Source organism: Nematolebias whitei, chromosome 15, assembly GCF_014905685.2.
Source record: "Nematolebias whitei isolate Nwh7 chromosome 15, NemWhi1, whole genome shotgun sequence".
Classification (NCBI taxonomy): domain Eukaryota; kingdom Metazoa; phylum Chordata; class Actinopteri; order Cyprinodontiformes; family Rivulidae; genus Nematolebias; species Nematolebias whitei.
Window position 1 is genome coordinate 46,143,133 of NC_056512.1, and position 6,685 is coordinate 46,149,817.

A 6,685-nucleotide genomic window follows, 5' to 3' on the forward strand; every position below is an offset into this window, starting at 1 on the left:
CATTGGCTTTGACTCAGTTTTACTAACTGCTCCATCCCAGCTGAACAAAGATGCTTTGTCTTGTGCTTCCTCACTGAAACCCTGGCATTTAATAAGAGGGAAGAAGTGACGTGTCGTGATATGAGACAAGTGTCCTGTCTTAAGGAAAACTGCGTTTTAACAGCTCTGTGGAAAAACGTCATTAGGAAATCTGTAATAATCGTTTGACAGCTGCCTGTCAAAACTGCAACGATAAGTTTTATATTGCTTTGCAACACAACTGCCTTTTCATTGCAAAGCTGGGCTGTTTGTACTGAAAACCAGTATACCTAATTGTTTGTACTGAAAACCAGTATACCTAATTGTTTGTACTGAAAATCAGTATACCTAATTAGTGGAAATGAAATGTGAAGAACAGTGTGACTCTTAATAATAATAATTATTATAATAATTTATTGAATCTGCACTGCATTTAACATTTTCCAATCTCAAAGTGCTACAATGGGGCGGCTGTGGCTGAGTGGTTAGAGCAGTCGTCCTCCAATATGAGAGTTGGGGGTTAAATTCCACCAGCAGCCACATGCTGAAGTGCCCCTGGGCAAGACACTGAACCCCTCACTGCCTCTGATGTGTGTCCCATCGGTGTGTGAATGTGATAAATCACTGATTAGTCTCTTTAGAATGATTTGATCAGTTAGCTTTAAGAGATCTAGTATAGAGCTGTATGAATGGGTAGATGAGGCACAGATTGTTGTAAAGAGCTTTGAGTATCTTGATGAGATAGAAAGGCGCTCTATAAGTACTGTATTTGCAGCCGTACACGTCGCACCGCACTATAAGTCACATCTGTCCACATATGTCAAAAAAGTGAAAAAAATCCATAAATGCGTCGCTTCGACCTATAAGTGGCAGGGCTTATAAATTATGCACAAAAACTGTGACTTATAGGGCAAAAAATACGGTACAGTCCATTTACCATATAAAACAGCTGCAGACAACAAAGCAAGAACTAAAAAGAGCAGGATTAAAAATGAATTTAAACACTAAAATATTTCAAATAAGAAAGTCTTCAGTCCTTTCTTAAAACTGTCTGTAGTCAGGGGCATCCTTGGACGGTCGGGGAGAGTGTTCCACAGAGGAGCAGCAAATGGCCCTGTCACCCACGCTGCAAAGTTTTGTCCAGGGAGGGCAGAGCTCTTAGGAACTGATGAAGCTGAGGGATGAAAATGAATGAAGAGATCCATCCATCCATCCATCCATCCATCCATCCATCCATCCATCCATCCATCCATTATTTTTATCTACTTCTTTCTTTTCAGGTTGCAGGGGTCACTGGTGCCCATGTCCAGCCAACACTGTGCGAGAGGCGGGGTATGAAGAGATCTCGTGGTGAGTAATAATGTGACCGAGAGGGAGGATGTAGAAGATAAATAATGTATTCCCAAAGACTGAGCCCTGAGGGACACCACAGGTGATTGTGAGTCCAGGATCTTGTTTCGCTAATGGAGACTTACTCAGATCAGACAGGGAGTTAAGAGCAGAACCTTTAGTGGAACTTTTAATAACTTGAACCAGATTTTATGTTTCGTAATCAAATCTTCAATTGTTTAATCTAAGTGAGTCTAATAAGTCTGTTTATGACTCACAGAAATCACACAATCATTACAATCTGTGAACATAGTTAAATGTTCCAGTGTCCACATTGAAACCCTGACTTGTTATAACTTTCCTAGATTGCAGCCCATTTTCAGGTTCCGTACTTTTCTTCAGTAATCATTCTGTTTGACCACTTAAATCATATTTAGAGAATCTTTGTTGCCCTTGTTATTTTTACTTACCGGCAGTTTATTCTTGTTTGTTTTGTTGTTAAATGTCTTTAGCAGATTATTGGTATGTGATGGTTGCTCTTCTAGGACTCAGATAAAGCTTGACGTATTGATTTCCCTGTGATGTAATCAGTTCTGTTGTGCCTAATTGCTTTAGACTCAGTGGATCTAGTTCTCTCCAACATGAACCGTCTCCTTTTGTATCGTTCCTGCTGCTAATAAAGTTATGTGGTTTGACTGTTTATTGGATTTACTGAACTCAATGGAAGGTTTTACCTAAAAGTCATTTCAAGTAGGACACGGTATTTGTTTTAAATTATATCTCAGAGTTTAATTGTCAAAGAACAAAAAAAATCAGGATGAAAATAAGAATATTCATGAAGTCATAAATCAACCCCAGTCCTTTAGGTATTATTATTATTATTATTAGTTAAACAGCTCTTTTAAAAATAATTTATTTTGTCAACACTTGCTCACACCTCAAGGAGCATTTAGTGTATTTTATTTTTCAGAGTCAGAGATTTATTTGTCATTCGCACCTCATGTGGTACATGTGGTGGAACAAGATTATGTACACAGGGTCCCAGTTACATCCAACAATAAAATGTAAAAGAAAAACAGTAATAACATCTAAGATATGAACTAAGAAAAACATCAACTAAATATACACTAAGCAGCAACATGAAACAGATCAGCAGCAGCATGAAACAGATCAGCAGCAACATGAAACAGATCAGCAGCAACATGATACAGATCAGCAGCAACATGATGTGATTTTTCACAGTGATTATTCTGGTTAGAGATTCATGAGTCTAACAGCCTCAGGGTAGAAGATGTTCCTTAGTCTAGTGGTTCTACACTTAATGCTCCTTAACCTCCTTCCTGAGGGGAGTGGGGCAAAAAGTGTGTGCTGGGTGAGTGGGGTCCTTCATGATGCAGGTGGCCCTCTTCCTGCATCTGGAGGTGTAGATGTCTGTGATGGTGGGGAGACTGACTCCAACATCTTCTGTGCAGCCTTCACCACTCTCTGCAAAGCTTTTCTTTCTGCAGCTGTGCAGCCTCCATGCCACACATTGATGCTGGAGCACAGGATGCTCTCCACTGCACACCTGTAGAAGGAGGTGAGGACTGAGCTTCCAGACCAGCTCGCCTCAGCCGTCTGAGGAAGTAGAGTCTCTGATGAGCTTTCTTGATCAGGCTGGTGGTGTTGTTGCTCCAGCTGAGGTTGTAGTTCATGTGTACACCCAAGTACTTGTAGCTGGAGACCACTTCCACCGCAGATCCTCTTATGTTCAGGGGGTGTAGGTGAGTTTGTTCCTTCTGAAGTCCACAACCATCTCCTTCATCATCATTGATGTGAAGGTTATTCTCTCTGCACCAGCTCTCCAGGTGTTCCACCTCTTGCCTGTAGCTGGACTCATCATTGTTTGTGATGCATCCCACCACCGCTGTATCATCTGCAAACTTTACAATGTGACAGCCTGGATGGGTAGCTGCACAATCATATGTGAGCAGAGTAAACAGGAGGGGGCTCAGCACACATCCCTGAGGAGAGCCAGTGCTGAGGGTTATGGTGGAGGAGGAGAGGTTGTGGATCCTCACTAACTGTGGTCTGTTTGTTAAAAAGTCTAATACCCAGTTGCAGATGGAGGGGCTTAGTCCTAGTGTGGATAGTTTGTCCATCAGGGTTTGGGAGATCATGGTGTTGAAGGCGGATGTGAAGTCCACAAAGAGCATACGGACGTAAGAGTCCTTCTGCTCCAGGTGGTTGAGCCCAGTGTGGACCACAGAGGAGATGGTATCCTCTGTTGATCGGTTCTCACGGTATGCATACTGATGAGGGTCCTCGTTGATGTTGATGGTTGTTCTCATGTGGGTCATGACCTGTTTACAGAAGCATTTAGCGACTATCAGGGTGAGGGCTACTGGCCCGTAGTCATTCAGACCAGTCACTGTAGAGCTCTTTGGGACTGGGATGATGGTGGCAGTCTTCAGGCAGGTGGGAACTGTCTCCAGGATGAGTGAGGTGTTAAAGATGTCTGCCAGTGCCTCGCAGAGCTGATCGGCACATTCCTTCAACACTTTCCTGGGGATGTTGTCTGGGCCGGTTGCCTTGTGAAGGTTAATCCTCCTGAAGGTACTCCTTGCTTCTGCTGAGGTCACAAGGAGGACCTTTTTCTTTTCAGAGCAAGGCTTTCAATCAGACCAATTAAAAGAAAAGTGCTGGCCACATTCTCGATAGATGCGGTTCCTACCAACAAATTATGAAGCCGAAGCAGCATCACGTGATCACTTACATTTAGAGCTGATAACAGTTTTGTTCTGTGAAATAATGCAGAAGTACAACTGTGCTGCTCACGATTCAACCCTCTCAGCTTCACCTGCTTTGATTATGATCACTTATTGTCAATAATAGTATCATTATCTGTCTCAGCATTCATGAAGTGCAAACTACTCATTTAGTCTTTTCATTTGCTTAATAAAATGTAGATGGTAACAAAAAGCAAACATTTTCTGGTCATTGTAATATTCTACCCTAAAGCAACACTGACAACTGTCCATTCAAACTTATTGTGTTTTTATCCTTCAAGCACCAACATGTGCCGCGGCCAACCTTTACTTTGACAAGCCAAAGTGATACTGATGCACAGAGTGGATGATAAGGAAGGGTTACATCACCTTGATGAGCAGAGAGCCTAATAATTGCCAGCTGTACGGAGGTTTTATAATCATTTTATGTGACCGATTTATACCTCCCGTGGGATCCATGTTTCTCACAGATAATCCATGATGCTCTTTACGGTAATCCATTCAAATAACTCTTCTCCTGTGTCATTGATTAGGAATCCAGGTTGATGGAGGAGTTGGGACTTTACAGCTTGATAAACTAAAGCTGTTGTAAATTATAAGGACGAATGGTTGATTCAGTCATCAATGAATGAATCAATGAATTGATGAGAGAGTGAAAGCAGTTTCACTTTGGTTTGTAAACAAAGTCTTTCAAAAGTCAGGCAGCGCCAACAGGTGCACGTGACAGCACGTTCTGAATAAACGCACGTCTTTTCAAGGTGTATAAATAATTTAATGCTGGAAGAAAAGAAAAAGCTGTTCTTGAAGGGCAGTAAAGATGACATGAAAGTCATTACATTGATCTAGTATGCTTAATGAGTCGACTGAGGATTAGATGTTGGAAGAAGGAACATGTCGTTCCTTAAACTGCTGACAAGTATGTACAGTACATAGAACAAACATTGTAAACCAAATCAAAGGTGTAGCCTCGACTGGAAGCAGCATGTCTCCCACCACCTTTCATGCAGAGTTTAAACTGGGATTATCTTCTGCTGAAAGGGGCTGCGATGTAGCCGTTTGGATCAAACCTTATAAATGACCTTGTGAACTACCTCATCACATATTATGAGAGATGCGTGAGCACTCAGAGTACATCACAGAAATGACTCGCAGCTACTACCACATACAACTCATTATCTAACACTGAGTACGAGACATTCTTACTGACTAATGTCAATTAACTTTGGCAAACATTTGACTCAAAATGTTCATTAGTTGTAAATGTAGACTTAATTATTACTCTTCGAGAGTTTAATTAAAATCTGTCCTGTGATTCAAATGGTAACTGGTAAATGGGCTGTGCTTCTATTCACCTTTCTATTTTATTAAGACACTCAAAGCACTTTACAACAACCTGTGCCCCATTTATCCCTTATCATACAGCACTCTACTACAGCTTTACGGAGACTAATCAGAGATTTACAACATTCATTCACCGATGGGACACACATGGAAGGAATGAGAGGTTCAGTGTCTGGCCCAGGGACACTTGAGCATGTGAGTGCTGGAGGAATTGAACCCCCCACTCTTGCATTGGAGGACGACTGCTCTAACCACTCAGCCACAGCCGCCCCAACAGACAAGATGTGTGCTAAGAGACACACGTTGTAGACTCTAAAAGTTTTAAGTAAAGATACTGTATCATGTACAGGGGTAGAAGGAACACATTACAAATACATTACTGTAATTAAGTAGATTTTTTTGGGTACTTGTACTTTTACGAGTATTTCTTTCAAGTGTGTAATTTTACTCATACTTCAGTACAATTGAGACCATGTAATCTACTTCACTACTTTTAAAATTTGAATGAATATTCAAAGCGTTCATCTGCATCTTTGCAGCAACAAGGCTCTCAGATCATGAACGCACCAGTTACCTACGACGTCAGCAAAGGACAACTCTGTAGAGCAGAGAGTCATTGATGGACCCAAGAGTCGGAGGAAAAGACAAAATGGAGACAGAGGACATGAGGAGGTAAAGGCTGAGGACGAGTGTCCGTACCTGCAGGAATGTTTCATGTCCAGAGGGTGAGAAGGAGACAGAGTCCAGATGTGAACTTTGTTTGATCTCCACGGTGACAGCAGCGAACGAGACTTCAGCATCTCATCTAAAAAACATGTTGCGGTATACGAGCTCTCACAGCTGCCTGCATGATGCTGTTTTTTATTGTCTGTATGTGTGGGTTGTTAGTTTGGATAAGTATGCAAAGACCTTAGATACTGTCACTGCCATCAGTTTGTCTGGTACTAGAAGAAGACGGAGCATCAGACAAATGTACTTTGAATGTAGCTGCTATACACAGTACATCAAACTGAATGACTTCTAATGACAACACAAGAAAACATCAAGTGGTTAAAAAGTTGCTCATACTCTGATTTTGAGAAGAGTACTTTGGACTTTTACTTTAGTACTTTTTACAACAGCAGTACTTTTACTTGTAACTGAGTACCATCTAAGCAGTGTAACAGTACTTGTACTTAAGTATTTTATAAAACCAGTATTTTTATTGTAACTGAGTACAATTTAAGCAG